We start from the raw sequence: 21139 nt of genomic DNA on the forward strand, positions 1-21139 counted from the left end.
TTCCAGAGCATAAAGCTGACCCTACACGACTCTCCCAAACTACACGCTTATGGTTGACCTCAAGTTTCCAGCAGATGCTCTAATCTTTTCACCATTGCCATGTTTGGAATAGTCTTCATGGTACCTAAAGTGAGATACTGCTGAGTTTAACCTCAATTGTACTCAATTGTTTGTTGCAGCCTCCAGCTAACTTTTACCAACTTATTTCTATTTAAGCCGGGGTTAAAGGGTTAGCCCCTTTTCCACATCCCTAACACAACATGGATGCTACTATGGGCCTCCAGTGAGGCCACTGGTATGTGGGCAGCTGGTCCCTTCTCTGTGGGGCCAGGAGCTGCAGAGCCCATGCCCACACGGAGCTCGGATTCCTGAGTGTCGCATCCATTAGCTGGCTCCTCCTTTTGTTCGGAGACCTACCAGAGGGCTAACACTCCCCACAGGAGGCCCACTGGCCCACCTGCCCTCGGGGCATTGCCTGGCCATAGCGACCATTTGGCAACCGTCTCTTCAAAGTCAGCAATTATCATAGGAGAGTTGCCAAATAACTTCAAAGCAATGCTAGCAAATCCGTTTCAAAGCAGAAGAACCATTCACTTCCTTTTCATTTTTTTCTTTCTGTCTTTTTCTTCTGCCCTCCCTTTTTTTCTTCCTTCCTCCTGTGGCTTACTTACGACAGATTTTCAAACTCGACTTTAAACCGATTGATTTAGTTTAATAAACTCTTGATGTGATAATGTTGTGCCAGCCAGGTTTGTAACCACAGATCTAAAATGCTTTTCTTGGTTTTACTCTTTTCATGAGAGTCTACAACATGAATATGATCACAGGTACAAACTTGGGTCTCTAATTCTCTGATCGTTCTACTCCCTCGCCCGGGTTGATAACCTTTGTTCTCTGCTTCTTTATGATGAGTCAGACATGAAGAAAAGCTGTGCTGTAATTGCTGTGCACTTTCACAGGCTGAGAATCTGTGGATGAGGTGACCAGAGGTCTGTATTTGTGCTTTCTCATTCGTAAAAGAAGGTTCCTAGTCCTCGCTCCAGATCATGATTTATCCACAGTGGTGTTCACTGAAGCAGCACAACAGAAAATATTGGGAATCAATAAATTCCAAACATTGAGAATTTATTAAGTACATTGTGACACGTCCCTCAGTGCAATGCTATGTGGCTCTAAGATTATATTTGCAAAGAACCTTGTGTAGAAAAAGTTTGTGTAGTAAGTTCTTATGGTATAATAGTAGCTGAAAAATAGTGCACAACATTTTATACATAATATCTTAACTACTCAAAATATGCAGGGGAAAATAATGAAAATAGATTCACTAAAATATTAGCAGTGGTTTTCTCCAGGTGGAGGAATTTTTATATTTCTCATTCAATTTCCCTAGATTAAAAAAATTCGACAGTGATTATATTTATAACTTCTATATTAACATGTCAAAGGCTATTTGACAAATTTTACATGGGTATTATGAGAATAAAATGAGATAATAAACAGAAGGCAGCTGAAAAAGTGTGGTAACCATTTTTGTTTTTATGGTGATTACTCAACTTTAGGGGAAGCGGTAATAAAATTTTGACGTAAGAATTATCCAAGAACAGATTGCACCATCTCCATAGACAGGTGATAATTATATACCAAATTAGCACATCACCCTTCCAGTTCTGCTTCAAATGATGATGTCAGTCCTTAGAAACCTCAGTGGAGAATACTAATCTGTACCTCAGAGGTGAAGTGTGCTATGTCTCAAGCACCTGATGTCCATCAGTTTGTTTCACATTGTCCCAAATCACTCCCCAGTGAGTGTGGAGGCACTTTGCTCCGTGAAGGTGCACCGTGGCCGGGCTCAGCCTCCCTCGTTGGTCCAGCCCTGACTCAGAGGCCATTCCCTCAGCACCTCGGGCAGTGGAAAGATCTAGCAACGGGTGAGCCCCGGGTTTCCCACCTTCTGTGCCTTCTCAGCTCTGGTGTGCACCTGTGAGGAGCAGAGCCACTTTGGGAGGTGACATTTGCCGAGGGCAGATGCTCAGCTATAATCTCTCTTCCTCTTCTTTCATATCTCCCAAGGGGCATAGTCCAAGACTCTAAATATAAACTGTGTCATCTTAAAATATATACCCTCTTCTGCCAGGGTTTTTATTTTTCTCCCAGATGACATTACCCAAGTTTCTAATAATAAAGAGAAGGCCAAGTGGCCAAACATGGCTCCCTACTCCTCTACCAGGGGGGCATCAGGGCTCCAGGTGAGCAGACACGAGCCGCCCCATTGCTTTCCTCTTGGAAACTCTGGAGACTTTTCTCCTGAGACTCTGGCAGGTGGCATTAGCCATCCGGGACCACACATACTTGCTTCTTATTTTCACATTGCAATCAGCCTTGGTCACCAGCATTGCACCTGTAGAGAAGAATGCCCGAGTGACGGACCAAGCAAAGGGGCGTGAGGAGTAGAGGCACCATAAACCCGGTCAGGCTCCAGCTCTCCAGGCACATCTACTGCCTACGATTTCTGATTCCTACCAACTGCAGTGCTGACTCTTCCGCACGTCGGGAAGATGCCAATGCGAGAGCAACCTAGCGGCCCATACGGCCCTTGTCCTCACTCTGGCCTTGCCCCAGGGAACACACAGGGAAGAACCTGATACTTATCCTCACTGAGCTCTGCCCATACCATCCAAGAACCTCCAAATAAACTCTGCTTACTCCAGTTCTAATAATAGCCGCTTCGTATTGAGAGCTTACGATGGGCCAGGCGCTTCAAACACGTACGACTAATCTTCACATTATGCCAAATGTAAGGTGGCCATTATTCCGTTTAACGGATGCGGAGACCAAGGCTCAGAGAGGTCCAATAACTACCCCCGGTCATGTATCTCAACTTGGTAGTGTCTGGATTCATTCAAATGCAGACCCACTAGGTTGGAGTTCTCCGAAGCCATTTCCCTTTCTTCCAGGGTATTATTGCATTTTCGAGACAATTCAATACCCTCCCATCCTCCAAAGGTAGAGGGGTGGGGTCAAGGACAGGCTATACTCATTTGCCCCAGGCTCACTCTAAGTGACCTCAGTGAGCCGAACATTAATTTGTAGTCAACCTTTCTGAAATTGAGAAGGACCAAAATGTTACCTGAGCTGCCCTGGTGGGGATTATCCTTTTGGGGACTTAGGACATCAAGCAGGCTTCTTAAAAGGGGAACTGAGGCTGTGCAGTATCATTTTATACCAGAGTGTACAAAGGCTGAGGGAATTTGGTTCTAATATTAATAGCTCAGGGTGCCTCTTGCCAGAAAGGCAAATGTGACAAATGTCCCTGCTGAGATAACACATGGACTGGAATATAAATTTATAAAAGGAAAAGACCTTACCAAAAGTTTCAGTAGCTGATGGCTCATGGGGTCTTCACAAGGAGTGGTAGACCTGATTGTCATCCCAGGATGTGGATGGCAGCTTGTTACTGTGCCTCTGTTGTCCCAAAATGAATCTGAATGGGTTCTGGGAAATCTCTAGTCTAGCTGCACACAGTGTGGGGGGAAAGTGGTTGTTGCGGCATTGAGGGTGTCAGCTTGTGCTGAAGTCCCTCGTGACTCTCCGTCCAGCGTCCTAGCTGGAACTGCCATTCTGATCGATATGGGAAGCTGGGTGGAAGGACCAAGTCACGTGTGATGGGGAGGACTGGGAAGGGTAAAGGCAGGTTACGGGGGCTCCATTCAAGGCAGTCTAGGAAGGGCAGCCCTTTCTGGAAGCCAATGTCACAGCCCTTTGGTCTATCCTGTAGACCAGCAAGCAGTCAAGGGTCCTGACCAGCAGCCTTGACTTGTTTGAGTTAAGGCATTTTTTTAAATCTTTTTTTTTTTTTTAATGTTTATCGACTTTGTGAGAGACAGTATGAGCCGGGGGGGAGGGGCAGAGAGAGAGGGGGACTGGGGATCTGAAGCGGGGTCTGTCTGAGAGCAGACAGCCCAATGTGGGGCTCGACCTCGTGAACAGCGAGATCATGACCTGAGCTGAAGTCAGATGCTCAGCCAACTGAGCCACTCAAGCACCCGTTGAGTTAAAGCATTTTTACCACATCTATATTTCCCTTCTATCCTTGTGTGTATTTTGATGGGTGTTGTCAGAATCCAACTCAAACAACGTGTTATGACTTACCTAATAATGGAATAAAGATAAAGAGAATGGAGAGGACATTCCCTACATGCTGGAAAAGGTCACAATCTCAAAGTTACTAGAGGAATATAACCAACAAGTTACTAGAGGAGTATAACCAACAAAATATATGATGCTGTGTCGTTTCAAGGGAGGAAGAAATAATGTTCTCACGGAAGACTGATTCTTACAGATAAGAATTCAACAGGTGGTGAAAGAGGCATAATTTATTGGAGACATGTGGTATTGTCCACACTGTATCTGTGGTGTCATGAAAACGATTAGCTTTTGGAGGGGGAGGGGAATCAGTATAGTCCTTCCCCTTCAGACATACAAAAATAAATTAGAACAGGAAAAAATAAATTAAGTATTTAAAAAGAAAACCACAGGGGCACCTGGGTGGCGCAGTCGGTTAAGCGTCCGACTTCAGCCAGGTCACGATCTCGCGGTCCGTGAGTTCGAGCCCCGCGTCGGGCTCTGGGCTGATGGCTCGGAGCCTGGAGCCCGTTTCCGATTCTGTGTCTCCCTCTCTCTCTGCCCCTCCCCCGTTCATGCTCTGTCTCTCTCTATCCCAAAAATAAATAAACGTTGAAAAAAAAAATAAAAAAATAAATAAATAAATAAATAAATAAAAGAAAAAGAAAAAGAAAACCACAGAAAAAGGAGAAGATAGTAATAGAAATAAGTGATCTGAAACCTCCAGAGGTAAAAACTGTTTTTAGTATAGAAGTAACGGAAGAAGTCTCAAAGGACTCAAGTAAATTACAGATTTGGGTCCTCTAAAATGTAAAAGTCCTATGGGCTTAAAATTTCACTATGCTGTAACCTAATATGAAAATATATTTTTTTCCCATTGATTCAGAAAAAATCCCGCAACAAGCTGGACTGGTAAAAGGCTAGTATCTTTATCCATGTACATAGCACGCAGCAAATGCCCAGTCAGCCCGTTAGAGGAATGGGCACGTCACCCAATTTTGCAGATGAGGAAACTGACACCCAGAAGCAAAGAACTCACCGAAGCAACAAGAGAATTCATGGCAGACTTGGAGCCAAGTTCACGAGGCTCCTGGCTCTTGGACTGGACCTCTTGCACCTGCTATCTATTGCAGAATCCCGTATGAGTTTCTTCAAGCAGCGACCTTCTCCATAGAAAGGAGGACGACTGCCTGTAGCCCAATTGGAATTAGATCTGAGGCAAACTCTGCGCATTTTTGGAAAAGATTGGGATTTCAGAGAGGTGGTTATGTGTCCCCAAGAAAGTAAATGTTATGTTTCAAGGAGAGCTGAAAAAAGAATAGGCCCCAAACCCAAACAAAAACAAAAGAAAACCTATATATATTGTCGTTCTTAAGTTACAGAGAAGGAAGGAGGCAAACTGTGAAACTCTTAAATACCGAGAACAAACTGAGGGTTGATGGGGTTTTGGGGAGAGGGGCATTGAGGAGGAGGAGTGGGTGATGGGCATTGAGGAGGACACCTGTGGGGATGAGCACTGGGTGTTGTTTGGAAACCAACTTGACAATAAATTATATAAAAAATAAATAAAAATTAAAACATATATATATATATACATACATATATATGTATATATAGTTGTTCTTTAATATGTAGTCATTCTGAAGTATAACGTCCAGAAGACAGAATAGATACTGATTAAAATCAGAATGTGCTAATAATCCTAAAGAAGACATTTCCTTTTTTTTTTTTTTAATGTTTATTTTTGAGAGAGAGACAGAGTGCGAGCGGCGGAGGGGCAGACGGGGAGACACGGAATCCAAAGCAGGTTCCAGGCTCTGAGCTGTCCGCACAGAGCCCGACGCGGGGCTCGAACCCACCGTGACCTGAGCCGAAGTCAGATGCTTAACTGACTGAGTCACCCAGGCACCAAAAAGAAATTTCATTTAAAGGCTCACAGTGTGTTAGTGTTTAGTTTTTGATAATAAATAAGAGAGTTATTAGAGAAATCTTTTGAGAGATTTTGGAAAAAGTAACAATATTTATTCAGAGTAGCTGGGGAGTGCCAGGGCACACACACATCGGGGAGGAATATATATACATTGTTTCTATTCTATGGATCCTGAGCAATTGACTGAGGGTATTTTGTAATCCTTCAACTACCCGTATACACGTTTAGCTTATAATAACCTGTGCTGTGTGCATTCTCCTGGGAGAAAGGGGTCAGAGTGACAAGGTGAGTTTTACGATTCAAAGTCTGGCGGATAATGACTGTCAGCCAGAGAAGAATTAAAAGGAAAAATCTCCCTCAGCTCCAAATGCAGCATTTGAAAGCAACATTTTAATCAGATCATTTCATATTTTACAGAGGAGTCATCTTTTACAGGAAAAAAAATTTTTTTTCCCCAACACACGAAGGGCAAAAAAATGAGACCCATGGGAAATGATTTCTTCACAATGCGGCTATTTAATTGATCTATTTGGAAATCTTCTACCATTTTGCTGCATGCTAATTGGAAGTCATTTTAAAGCAGAATCAGCTTGGATCACAATTGATTTAATGCAGTGTAGCTGGCCGGCCCAACTTGGGAGGAAAGTGTGCATGAAAACCCTGCTTTTACAAGCCCCGTGGAGAGAGCAGTTATTTGGATGAGGCAGAACAGCAGTCTAGAAGGCCAGTGATGACACAGACCTTGGCGGCCCTTCAGAAGTGACAGCCACGTCTTCAGTTACACTCCTCACACCCCTCCGGTGTGGGGCAACAGATCAGTGGAGCGCCCTCTGCCCACAAACCCTCCCCTCCGGAGCCTCCCCCAGCCCGGTTTCCATGTTCAAAATGTGCCTCCTGGAAAGATGGATCGAAAAACTCCCAATTGTTTTGGCCTTTTCAAAGAGTCCCTAAGATTCGGATTACTTCGGGAGGAGGATTAGATGGGCTTCAGTGAAAGATGACGCCTTGGGACTTTGTGAGCTCATCTGTGAGTATGAAATCCTGGTGGAAAACAAGAACGATGCCCAAGCCAGACTCCTGGTATTGTAGTAACAGGGAGATAGAGCAGGACCAGCCTGAGCTGGGCTACATGGACCTTGCCTTTCACCTTGAACGTGTCCTATGTAAGGGACCAATCTCTGATCCCGAGGTACTGTCTCTGCAGGACTTATGCTGCAGTTCAGGAAGGGAGTGTGGTTGCTTGCCACATAGAGGTGGTATTAACTGTAAAACCAAGAGGATAATTTTGCCTCCCCAGATAGCCGCCGAACTTGGTTGCACCATAACCGCCTATTAGGAACCCACCCCTCCGACCCTCCACAGCCCCCTTCTCCGGCTAGTACTTTCTTCCCCACACTATTCTTCATTAATATTCAAAGCGCATTTATTGATGTAAATGTTTAACGAGTGATTTAGGAAGCAGATACTGTATATAAAGCCACGGGAGAAGGTCTGGGGTAGGACATTTCTTGTGGCATCGTGGAGTCATCGAAATAAATGAATAGTGACAAAGTGTGACCGTGTAATATAACCGGGGGAATTTACTACGGAATTGTATATGTTTCTACCAAAGATGATGTGTGTTGCTCTCGGGTTTGAAGTTGACTTTACATTTCCAGTTGCTGAAAGTTCTGCCGAGAGGCCAGCGTTATGCCAACATCGTGCAAAACAAGTTTGTAATTAAAAAAGAAAAAATGGACAATTGGCTAATTACTTGATCTATTCACTGATGTAGCATATTTGGATTATTTTCATGTGAATACACCGATTCTGGAGTGGAAGAGGTTGGAGCTATTATAATGTTAATAAACCAACACATTTATTTATTCCAGAGTATGTTTTAACTGAGCACCTACTCTGTGTCTAGCACTGTCCAAAGCTCTGGAGTTGCAGTGATGAGTAAGAGGGATTTTCCCTCAAAGGACTTTTGGAGGAGCAGGTGGCAGAGAGTGCTACAAGCTGATGCAGAGAAACCGGCAAAGTGAAAGAGAAGCAGTCCCAGACAGCTGGGTCTCCTGGAAGGCTTCCCAAAGGAGACAGCGTGTGATCTGGCCTTAAAGGACGAGTGGAATTTTCACAGGGAAGCCTGGTGTGTGGGGAGGTTTCTCCGGGGGGTGGGGGGGGGGAGGGAGGGGATGTGAGCAGAGGTTCAGGGGGTGGAAGAGGAAGTGTGGCAGCGGGTGGTTTGATTAGGCTGGAAAACACTCCAAGTGACCAGGCGTTGGAAAGAGAGCAATGACAGTGGGAAGCACGTCGCGGAGCTTTGCAAGCCCCCTTGGTGGGAACTAAGGAGCCGCTGTAGGCTTTTGCAAAAGGAAATGCAGTGATCAGCTCTGCGCTGTAGGACAACCTGGGTGGGGCAGAGACAGCAAAGGAAGGAAATGTGTCATTTCAAATAGTTCAAACCATTTTGGAGTTCGGATGGATTTATGCCAGCTAATCCAAAAGCACGGTGCAGCAAAGAGATGCATTAAAAATTAAGAGGTCTGAGTTCTAGCCCTAGCTTTGCTTCTAATTAGGTTTGTGTCCAGATGACTCACTGTGCATCAGCGATCCTTGATGTTCTCATCTGTGTAGATGTGTGTCTGTCCGTCTGTCCATTACTCAGGTGGCTGAGTTATACGCGCCTGTATGATGAGGACATCCATCATTTCCCCCTTTGGGATTGACAGCTCGAAATTTCCAAAGTGATTTAAATAGGATATTTAGATATTTCTGCCTTACTCTAGGACAAGCCATTTCCCTTGAGATGGCTACGTAACAGTTACCCCTCAGATGTTCTCTCACTCTGTCTTTAAATTTGTCAATTCGATATGATATCCAGGAAAAGAAGGAGGCAATGCACTGGTACGCCATGTCTCTCTGTTACGATCTCTAGAACTTCAGGATCTGATGGACTGGACAGGAAGGAGACACTCCTCTGTGCTGCTAACGTGTTCTTAAGGACAGCTAATAACTGAGCAAAGTCGGAGGTGGCCACAAGAAGGACAGCTAGTCCAGACTAGAAGAGAGAGTTAACCGTCCTCACACGGAGCAGCCTCTCCTTGTCATTTGGCATCATCATGGCTGTCCTGCTAAAGACAAAACACATTTTCCAAAAGAAGGCTCTTTTGACCCCTTGGCTGCCGTTCCAAAATGGGGAAATATTACCAGGATGAAAATTACGCAGGGCAAATATTCATGAAGAAATGTGGTCTAATGGAAGTCGCGTCTATAAAATATCCAATGCTTAGAAATAAATGAGAATTCTGTCAATCATCTAAATGACTCCATATCTGGAATTATATACAGTAGATTGCCTGCTTTTTTTTTTTTTTAACATTTTGTCCCGATGTTTATATACGGTCTTTACATTTTATTATTTGATGTTTATTTTATGTTTAATTTACAGACAGTCCTTTCTTCACCAATCCATCTGGTCTACTAAGAAAAGCAATCCTTTCTGGATGGGGGGAATTTGGCAAAAAGACAGAACCATCAAACGCAGTGGGTCTCAACTTGCTGTACCACTACTGTATTAGCCGAGAGCTTGTCAAATCCACTCCGTGGCCACGGTTTTTCACAGTCAGATGTTTTCAATTTGTCTTCCAATATGATGTTTACTCAAACATTTGGCAGATTTATAATTTCTCCATTCTCCCCTGCCACTCATTCTCGGGTTTTAGATTTTCTCGTTTAATAGTTGTAGCCGTGTTTTACACTTTCTATAAATCTTCATGAAGTTTCTAAACCCAGGGTCATACACGTTGAGAATTGCTATCTAACAGAACCCTTTCAGGAACTGAGGGCTGTATTTTATAGTTCTGCATTAATTAATCCTCTGCCTGAGGTCACGAGCAGGTACGAAGTTACTTTTTAAACTTACAATACACACAGCCTGATTCTTCCCGCTGGAGAACAGAGTTGCGGCCGGCAAGGTCGCTTCAACCCTGTCTCTTGCCTAGTAGCCCTGGTTTTGTCTGACCTGGAGATGGGAGTGGTAGGTTTTGCCCTCCTCCCATTCCTGTGCCTGTGGTATCAGAAGGAATTCATTTCTGCCCCTGCCTCTGTAGAAGCAGAAGCTTCCTAGGCTGACACCTTTGCCTCCTTGCAACTCCCCTCTGCTCACTTCAGCCACCAGGAAGCTCACCTACCTCTGAGTTTCTCTAGCACCGACTACCTGTTTCAGCATTTAATCATACTCTGCTTTGTACTGTCTCCTGAATGCTGCGTCTGCTCTTGGCTGTTAAGCCATCGATATCCCCAAAGATAGAGAACATACCCATTTTGGGTGTCGCATTCCTCAGTAGGAGATGGATAAGAGAGAGACAGAGAGAGATTAGTCTCAGGGATGTCTTTGAGCAAGTGACAAGCTTTGTAATGTACGTGTAACTTACATGTACGTACCTAGGAAAATGATACTCTGAGATTATATGACACAGTAGATATGTATTTAGGGGATGTAGACCTTTGATGGGTCTTCCCTTAAAGGAGAGACCTGCCAACCTGCAAGCATCTCCCAAAGCAAGAGCTTCCCTGTGGTTGGCGACCAACCATTATGTGACCTTGAGTATGTTGAGTGTGTTTACTGTCGGTCTATGGGCCTCCGTGTTCTCAACTGGAAAGTGAAACAAGTAGACCTGATGACCCCAAGTTTCCTTCCAAATCTGGGTCCCGAGCACCAGGTCTTTGGCCGCTATTGTCTCGTCCATGCCATGTTGGTCCATAGAGGTGTCCCCTGAAGTTCACAGACACAGAGCAGTAAGAAACCTGGAGCTTCCAGAGGGCTCCAGGCTGGCTCCCCCCTCACATCCTCCTCTTGTCTGCGTGGAGAAGACTACAGTGCTATTTCCCGCCTTCATGCCTGGTCCGGCTGACATCTGTTCTTTTCATGTCATAACCAAAAGCTTCAAATCCAAGTGGCCTTTCCCCACTTGTTTCCTCAAAACCTTGGCAGCGTTCAGAGTGATCATGCGGGGGGTGGCTCTCGCGTCCGAGGTGAGAGAGCGGCATCAGCTGTAGTCCCGAACCACGAGGATTTGGGGCGGAACCCTGAGACCGCATGCTTCTGGCTTTTCTGGCATGTCAATTTAGCTTACAGCTACTGACTCTCCTTGAGTGTCAGAGGTCGTATTTGGTAAGTAAGCACAAAGACATAGGAACAGCAGAACGATCGTTCAGAAGACCATAGCATGATTGGAGAGTGATACAAAGCAATGCGGGCATGTGGGGCATATGGAGGTCTAAACAGCATGCCTGCCCCCGGAGTCCCGACATAGTGTTTCTTGGACTTCAGGGTGAAGGATAGCTCCATGGACTTGGAGACCAAGGACCAGGCCCGGGAAACTGGGGATTTAGATCCTAGAAAAGAAGAGGAGAGACGCTGCCAGCTTACCTCAGAGAATCACTAGGGGAGTTAACAGCTCACCTTGATGCCTTCTGTGTCCGGGACCCCAGGTGGTTTTCAGCAGCAGACACGACTTCATTTGGAACCTTGGTTGGTGCCATAAAAGTTTAACCCGTTTAACCCAGTCTAGAAAACCTGCGCTGAGATCCTTGGACATAGGTTTTCTAAGAAGACTGAGAAGGTGCCCACACTTTGGGGAGCCTCCAGGTAAATTATAACCCTAGTGGGGAAGAAGCCTTCTCCTATGTCAACCATCATTATAGACATCTCCTATGTCAGCAGAAATCATCAATGCAGCTGGTCGTCACAGATAGGCCGTAGGGCAGGAAGTAGTGAGGAGCTGTCGTGCTGTGACAGAAATTATTAGTGCCTAGACCTACCTCTCCTGCCCGTCCCACCTCAGTGAGCAAGGGCCACCTTTCAACCACCAGCCTTTGCATTTCTTTGCAAAGAAACTGGTTTTGCCACCTACGCCACAGGTCAGAAATACCAGGGAATTAATGTCCCCCTCACGAGAGCTTTTTTTTTTCTTTTTAAATGTTTATTTATTTGTTCTTGAGAGAGAGGGTGCACGAGTGCATGCATGTGTGCAGGGGAAGGACAGAGGGAGAAGGAGAGAGAGAATCCCAAGCAGGCTCTGGGCTGTCAGTGCAGAGCCCAATGTGGGGCTTGAACTCAAAAACTGCGAGATCATGATGTGAGCTGAAATCAAGAGTTGGATGCTTAACTGACTGAGCCGTCCTCACAAGAGCTTTTAACCTATACCAGTGGAGTTAGGATATTAATACTGTATTTCTCCCACACCTCTGGACATCTGGGGGGGAGTATCCTCTGAAATGAGCGATCCATGGAATTCTCCCGCAGGATTGAACTTCAGTTGAGTGGTAACTTACTTCGTTATCTTTATTGGCTACCTTCTTTTTTCAATCTTACATCCCCAGTCCCCACTTCCCACTGATATTTTGCAATCTCCTTCCAAATAAACCACTTGTTCCCTAATTTCTGTCTCCATATATCCTTCTACAGGTGAGGAGAGACCCAAACTGAGACAAATATTCAACATGACATTCTCAGATAGCTGGAGTCAGGCACTCCCAAGAAGGGATAGAAATGGGGTCATTGCATGCTCAGCAAATCTGTGGGTTGGAGACGAAGAGCTACAAATGGCCTGGGATGATTTTTACCTTCACCATTTCCTCCCCTCTTACAGGCAGGTGTGACGCAGGGAAGCAAGGGTTTCAGGAGGTGGAGAAAAAGGTTGGCATTTTTACCCATAAAGACGTGAACACCTAGAGCTTCTGGATCCCTTGGGCTCGGAAGCCTCCTCCTCCAGTTGTGAGGCTCCTGGAATGAGAAGTAGGTCCTCAGAGCCATAAACCCCCTAGATGGACGTCTGCAGGCACTTGACCTGACCTTCATGGGTCTCCCTCTCCAAGCATTCTTATGCTGGGATTTTCAATTCTGTTCTTAACTTGGGTATTTCCTACATGAGCTATGCGATGGAAATAAACTGGTCACGATGATAATAAATGTAGACTTTAAAAAACATATATAGCAACAGCAAATTGCCCACTTTCATTTGCTTAAAGCATCCCAAAGTCTAATTTGGAGAAAATTGCTAGTAATCCCTGAACTTCCGCTGGGCTGCACGCCTGGTCTCCCCATCAACTATGGGTAGCCTTTCCTTCAGTTGTTTACTCTCTTTATTCCCGTGGGTCTTTGCTTCTCTTGCTAAAGCAACAGAGTCTAATCACTGTGCTTGAGCAACCTCCCCGATCTGCTGGCCCTCGCACCTACATATTCTACTTGTTGCTTCCCAGCTTGGTTTATTGGAGGTAGGAAGTCTGGGATCCAGTCTTCACTTTGGGTACCACCCTGGAGGGCTGAACATCAAGTTGGACTCCAAGGTACTGCTCTCACTGTCTGGTTGCTGAGGATGCATTTATCAGGTTCTGGTTAATTGGGTTTGAAAGTGATTCACAGAACAACAGGTGCGGGGGCTGGATCAAGGAAGAGGGCAAAAGGGCACTCGGTTGATGTATCACCCCCCTGCCTCACCACAAAATAGGCTCGACTCTGCAACCCTCCTCAACCGCATGGGAGGGGAGGGTGAGCTGGCATTGCTCACAGCGGTGTGTCAATTGAAAATTGAACATAACCTTGTTGGAAGAAAATAAAGATAAAAAGGTATAATGTTGAACATCGTCATTACCCTTGAAGACATCAGAATTGGGCCTTACGTAGTTCTTTTGTCTGAGATACCCTAGGGTCAGTAACAACAAATACTATCTCATTTTTTTTTTTTATTCTATTCCAAGGGAACTAATCAGGATATTTTATAGGTGGGTTGCCAGTGGTACAGAAGAGCTAAACTACTTACCAATGGTACTTAGCCAAGTCAGTGATAACACCTTCATTCAACTGATAGAAAAATGCAAATAAAGACAATTTTAAGGTTTTTACACTGCCATGATTTAGACTCTTTGAGTACCATGCTTTCGAGCTCATTGAATTGGATCTTTTCTTTTTAAACACTCAAAAAATAATTTTGTATTATTACCTTTTTTTATATTATCATGATTTTTTACAGCAATTGACTGAGGTTTTTGTTTTTGTTTTTTAATATAAAGAAGACTTATAATTTGTTGACCAGAAGTCTCTTTGCCCAATCAGTGGTGAAATACTTAATTAGAAGTCACAAAATGACAAAGACAATTTTTCATCTCAGAACTTTTATGTATAATTTTTGTAGTTTTTTTAATGTTTATTTTTGAGAGAGAGAGAGAGAGAGAGAGCAAGAGGGGGAGGGGCAGAGAGAGAGGGAGACACAGAATCGGAAGCAGGCTCCAGGCTCCGAGCTGTCAGCACCAAAGCCCGACATGGGGCTTGAACTCACAAACCACGAGATCATGACCTGAGCCCACGTCTGACGCTTAACTAACTGAGCCACCCACACACTCCTCATCTCAGAACTTTTAAAGTATGCAGTTGTTCGTCAAATATTTTTCAGTTTGTTTGGATAAAAATCTCGACATGCGTTTAAGCATAAGGGTAGAAACCTAAGCTTATTTGTAGGAAGAATATCAATCATCATTCTCAATGTAGCTGAATGAGTCAATATTTACTTGTGTAATTGAAGTATAGTTGACACACAATGTTACGTTAATTTCAAGTGTGCAACGTAGTGATTCAACAACGCTATGCGTTATGCTCTGGTCACAAGTGTAGTTACCATGTCACCTGGGTGGCAAGTTAGATCTTTTCATTGTGAATAACAGCTATTTTCTAGAGCAGGATAACCACTTAGAAATTTTAATAGATATGTGAAAATATTGTTTAAAGTTTATTTACTTATTTTGAGAGAGAGAGAGTGAGCATGAGCAGGGGTGGGGAGAGAGAGAGAGAGAGAGAGAGAGAGAGAGAGAGAATCCCAAGCAGGCTCTGCACTGCCAGGGCAGAGGCCAACACGAGGCTCAATCCCACGAACCGTGAGATCATGACGTGAACCGAAATCAAGAGTCTAGCACCTAACCAACTGAGCCACCCAGGCGTCCCTCAAAATATTTTTTTATTGTGAATGCTGATCCATTGTTTTAAATGAGACGTTATTCCTGGATTATAGTTATTTTTCATCATAATTGAGAAAGTATTTGATCTTTTACAAGAATATGTGAATTTCACTGATCTGGGTTCGTACAGCAAGGATCCAGGGTATTAACAGCACAGTGTGACTAAAGGATTTCTTGAGCTGACAAAGTCCTTTTGCATATATTTCACATACAAATACATTGTATTATATGAATTAGGTAAATGAGAATAGCGTGGAGTGATGAGCCAACTTGCTGGTAACAGAGAAAACCAGGTCTCTTTCTTTATCCCTTCTTTTTCCTTACCCCAGTCAGCTGCTCTACTACCTGATATTGACAAGAAAGTTCTCAACCGACCTTTGAAGATTCTTCACACCCGTAGAAACTGGACTCCTGTTCTTAGCAATTGTTCCTTTCTAGGGCCAGCAACGAGTTCATGTTTGAATTGTTAAGGCTGCTACAAATGTCTACCATTTATGCCTGATCTACTGGTCTACTGGTCTCCAGATGGGCAGAGCTTACACAGAACTCGATAACTGTTGACAATAATATCTCTTCGCTTTGCACTGTTCTCTGAAACGATAAGGAAAAGAAAAGATATTGGGGAACACCTCAAATCAGGTCCCTAACCAAAGTTTTTCTTGAGCAGCTGATGTTCAGTTAAAATATGATTCCACCTGCCAGTGATTTCTGGCACATCACATTTTCAAGGGTAGAAGTGTATTTCCAACTCCTATCCGAATAGGCATAGAGGTAGGCTGATGGAACCCCAGCAACCTAACACAACCTACAGAACCTAACACTTGTGCAGATGAGGCTAAAAATAGTCATTCATGTTTTTTAGAACTTGGCTCAAAACTCACATCCGTTTAGGATGTGCTTCTAGATTACCTGTGCATGTACAGACCATGTATCTTTAGCTCTCTCTGCCCTTGCAGCGTTGTCTTTAATCCACCTTGTAGTTGTTGTCCTGGGTCATGGGTTACTTTTCATTGTTCTAGAGTCATTTTACTCTCAGTAACCTCCGGGAAGGCTAAAATTCCATCTTTAAATTCTCCTCCGTCCCCCTCTCTGAGGAACATGAAAAAGGATAAAACACAGGATCTGCAGGTAGAAGATGTGGGCGAAAGTCCCAGCTCAACCATTCATTAGCAAAGAGGCGACACGGGCTCATTCTTTTACCTTTCTGAGCTGCGGGAGGTGTAAAATCAAGATGATTACGTCTCCTCCCCCCCCCCCCCCCCCCCGAGGCTAGTTGGGAAGATTAAATGACAAAGTAGATACGAAACACTCAGCACAGTACCCAGAGCCTGACAGATCTTCTGTAAGTGTTGTTTTTTTGCCCTATACTTGGTAGACACTTGTTGCATAAATGTTCACTCCACATGTGCACCAGGACTTAGGCATTTTCAGACACGGTTCTTTGGTCACTTATGGCTTTCCTCTTACCTCAGGAAGAACTGCTTTGAACCATCTCAGATTCGGAGCCATCTGCCTTCAGTAATTCAGCTGTTCTATAAATGGATAACCTACCTCTTGGCTTCTAATGGCATTTGGTCTTCCCAAGAGGATGTGATGACGCCAGTGAAATGGGGAAGCAGCCACCGCTTCCCAAACGACAGCTCACGTGAGACTCCATCTGTCATTGCTGGGTAGTTTGCAGGTGTAATTGCCCAGTAATCGCCTGAACACACGTAGTGGCAAGATGTGTTTACAAGTCATGGGCCATACAATAAATGGCCCACTGATTCCCATTACCCCCAGCCAGCAATGGCTTGTGCTTGGAAGTTTCAAATGCCAGCTGCTCGATAGGGGAACAGAAGCACCTGACACTTTTTTAAAGAAGTTATCTTTGATGTCTCCCCGCAGTTTGCTTCCTTGTGTGTCGTTTCGGAAGGGCATTCTAATCACGGCCTAAAGTCACCGATGGGGTCCTCTGCTCCGTAAACCTCAAGTTAGCTTTTCTGCAGCTGGTGTGTAACATAGACCACTAACCATCCTGAGGTTTCTCCAATCACTTCTCTGTAATATATTAGTCAGAATAGACCCAGGTTAAACAGCATTTAGGAGGCAGTGCCTGCTTATGTCTCTGTGACTTTGTCATGACTCTATGCTTCAAGGAAGCTTTATGGGGATGCCTCATAAGGGCCAGACATGAGGAAGTCATTAAGTGAAGGCTAGCCAGACTGAAACATGTTTGAATTTCTCACTCACTACGCAGTGAAGCGTGGCTGTTAGAATATTTGGTTTCAACAGTGAATTGTTTCTTGCCAATGAAATCCACCGCCTCTGGAGCATCAGAATATGGGTTTGTCATTGCACATCAGGAGCACATGGTCCTTGTGATCAGGTTAAGGTTTTGGGGAACCTAAATGCGTGTAGAGTGGGAAGTTCTGAGAAAGGTTTTGAGTCGAGGCTCTGCTATTTGCCACCTGCGTGACAATTTACTTGCATTCATTAAGCTCAACTTCTCCATCTAGGAGATGTTGGATTTGAAAAAGATCGGTGTTTTTCATAGGTAATACCTGGGAAGTCCTGGGGTTCATGTCCTCTAAGTTCTGGTCCCTCCCTGCCTGCCTCAACCGGCTGGCTCTGCGTCATCCGTCTGCCATAACAGGGCTTCCAAATTCGATTATTATTATCTCAAAGCGAGTGTCTGTAAGTTGTGTTGGGATACCACTGGACTAGACGATCGCCGTGTCAGTCTGTGTTGTTCTGACTTTCTTCGGGGCTTAAACTCGTGTTCCAGGATATTTAAGTTTGTGTGGCCCAGAAAGCAGGAGCTATAAGATAGAGAGAGGTGGGGAGGGAGAGTAGGAGGAGAGAGGAGACATTGAGGGCGAGAAGGAGCTCCTGGTCTGCTCCCTACCGGCTCTCTGAGACAAGGCAGATCTATCCTGGCCCAGGTACAGCCCATCAAAGTCAGCTTCGCCAGGCTGCATGGTCAGATGACAGGAGACTTAGTGTGCAGGTGCCACCCTGATTCCTATATGTCAGGATCAGAACCTGGAATAGTCCCAGGGAGCCGACTGCACAACCCTATACGAATACTTGTGCGCCAACAGCAGCAAGAGAGGGAGCAGTCAGATTCTCTAGGAAGTAGAGAAGCCGGGAGACCCATAGTTCTCCTCTCTGCCATGAGGCAGCATCATGGCCCAGCCACCACCTCTGAAGATACCACCTTCCAGGGAGGGAGGCAGAAGGCAGAGGGAGCCAAGGGCTTAGCATGTGACCCAAGCGTTCACTAAAGAGGTTGTTTAAATGATCAGACATGGCTAGTTTTGAGGCCGAAAGGGCTCTGCGTTATTTCCCCCTCTCTAAGGGGTCCGCGAGCCCTCAGGAAAGAAACCCTACTATTTACAGACAAAACAAGGACTTGTGTCTCGTGTGGGTGTGCACACTTGAGTCGTCGTGCGAATGGAATTCGTGAGCTCGCTGGACTCAGAAGACCGTTAGAACATTCCGCTGAAGAGCATCCTGTGCAATCTACAATCTACAACTACAATTCCATTTAGAACCACCCTTCTCGCGTGTCTACGAGCAAGACTGATTTGTGGTGCATGTTTCCGCCCCCTCCCGCCCTACAAGGTGTCACCTTACCCCAGGGGTTCCTCCTCTTGCATGGATGTCATCGTGGATGGCCGTGCACACGCATGGGCCGCATGGGAACTTTGCACACCCTGGCCTGTGAACAGACAGCTCCCTCTGCCCTCCGAGCCACAGCACGGACTAGACCGAACATGACGAACATGTTGGGTCATTCTGCTCCTTGCCGGGACTTGATGTCCTGCCAAGAGCCGGAGCGAGCGCCTCACACGCAGGTATCCCCACCGGCCTGCCGCTGGCTCCCTGCTTCCCTCCTCCCCCCAGAACCTGTCCACGCTTCCCTTGGTGCCAGCGAGGCCCATGTTCTTCGATACCGCGGCCCTCACAGGTTGATGTGATTTGTAAACATTGAGTGGCAGCCAGAGAGTCTAAACGCTGAAGGAAACTGCGCTCCCTGAGAAGATGACCTCACAGGCCCCGGCTGCCAAGTGGAGACCTTGGACATCACTGCTGGCAGGCCACGAGGCACGGAGACAAAGGGCAGAGGGGAGCTTTTAAAGAGCCACCTCACCGAGCAGCAGCTGCCCTCTGGGTGTGTGCCCCAGGGGCCAGGCCGCGGGGGGCCAGGAGGTGAAGGAATCCCACCCCTGTGCTCTCTGAGTGTTAACAACGGGAGAGAAACCACATTTACCGGAAGGTGTTGCACCAGCAGGCAGGGGAGGGTGACAGGGGGCAAGGTACTGGAAAACGTTCCTGGGGTTTTTGTTTGGCTGTTTGAGGCCCCTGAGGAACTGCCCTTAAGACAAGTGAAAGGAGGGGCGCCTGGGTGGCTCAGTTGGTTGAGCGTCCGACTTCGGCTCAGGTCATATTCTCATGTTCGTCGGTTCGAGCCCCATGTCCGTCTCTGTGTTGCCGGCTCGGAGCTTGGAGCCTGCTTTGGGATCTGTGTCTCCCTCTCTCTCTCTCTCTCTCTCTCTCTCTGCCCCTCCCCTGCTCGTGCTCTGTCTCTCTCTCTCTCAAAAATAAATAAAAATAAAAAAAGAGTGAAAGGAGGGCGAGTTGCTGGTGAAGGCTGCATCTAGTTAAAAAAAAATAGTAAAAGATCTTGACATGGAATTTGCATACGGATAGAGGAAGATAAAGCTTACCGGGGGTGGTGCCCGCATCACAACATGTGAAATGAGAAACAATCACCTTATATGCTGCCAGGTGCCTTAAACTCTAGGTGCCTTGTACTCTAGGGGCATTACACACTGTGTGCTCCCAGGCTATAGGTAGCACACACTATGGGCATTGCCAGCGACGTGCAAGCTACACGCAATATACATTACGTGCGTCCAATAGTACCTGATGTGCAGTATACCCTAGGTGCAGTCTACATGAGGTGCTCAACCTGTGTCGTGATGGGCAGTGGGCAGAAAGAAGACACAGGAGTGCAGTGGTATTTGTGCCTCCAGGGTGCTCAGAATCTAGTTCCAGAGAAGCAGCTAACTCATAACGGCTGGAAAGCACTTGCAGGCTCCCAGGGATTGCCCTTCTTACCAAATCTGCTGAAAACCCAGGCAGTCTTCCGCTGGGGATAGAAAGAGTCCAGAGAACGGCTGGGGTGTGTATGGAAAGGTTCCCTGTGGACACGGTCAAAGACCTGGGGCCGCTGGGGACCCCGGCTCAGACTAGCCTGGCTGCAATCTAGTGTAAGCATAATAAAGTGTAACAAGCCACTTGCCATCAGCAAAGCGTAATAACAAAGCTGTTGTCAAATAAACTTAATTTGCTTTGTGTTTTGAAATCAAGTGTTGAAAACGGAAACACCTTCCTGTATAACTCTTATTGCTGGGTTTTTACTGTTTGTTTGTTTTTTTTTTTGTCTTTTTGTTTTGTTTTGTTTTGTTTTGTTTTGTTTTACTACATTTCCCTGGTTTATGATGAAGGGAAGACTTCCACCTCTGGGTCATATCTTATACGTTAGTGACAACGTCTCAGGCTGTACCCCACACCTAGAACTGGAAGAGAGCGTGGGAAAGCATGTGCACTTGCTCGCGGCAGGGTTTCTCTTTCTTCTGCTTCCTCTGGAGCCCAGGCTTCTCCCTCGGTCTCCTTTCTCTTAAGGAACTATCGTACAAGTTAAAAATCCATCTGAACCGCCTTCCTTCTTCCATTAGCTGCCTTTCTTTTCTTCTCATATTTTCCACTTCCTGCCCCTCGGAGCCTGGGCTTCTTCACCAGTCTCTGCACGTCAGGCAGGAAGAGAGGATAGAGGATGGAGATCCTCTGCCTTGTGTGTGTGTGTGTGTGTGTGTGTTCCTGTAAAGGCAAGCAGAGTTGGCCAATTTGGGCACAAGGGGAGGCATGGGGAATGGGCTGAGTTTATTTCTAAGCTCTGAAGAATACCTGTTTGTTACCATCTGTATCCAAGTGACATATGTGAGCATCGCTTGGTGTTTCTTTCCCGGTGCCTGCTCACTGCTTTAAGCGTTCACCACCCCACAAGCTGATCTCTAGGAGGTGAGTTGGGGCATCCACAAGTGA

The 21139-nt window shown here is 45.7% G+C and overlaps 1 long non-coding RNA gene across 1 annotated transcript; it reads left to right on the forward strand.

Annotated features, from left to right (window-relative positions):
* The first annotated feature begins 6374 nt into the window (after nt 1-6374).
* Nucleotides 6375-9349, forward strand: LOC123585415. Its single transcript, XR_006706146.1, has 3 exons — nt 6375-7079; nt 7959-8180; nt 8970-9349. It is a non-coding gene; the product is annotated as an uncharacterized LOC123585415 (long non-coding RNA).
* The last annotated feature ends 11790 nt before the right edge of the window (nt 9350-21139 follow it).

The sequence above is a fragment of the Leopardus geoffroyi genome, chromosome C3 (assembly GCF_018350155.1).
Source record: "Leopardus geoffroyi isolate Oge1 chromosome C3, O.geoffroyi_Oge1_pat1.0, whole genome shotgun sequence".
Taxonomy (NCBI): Eukaryota; Metazoa; Chordata; class Mammalia; order Carnivora; family Felidae; genus Leopardus; species Leopardus geoffroyi.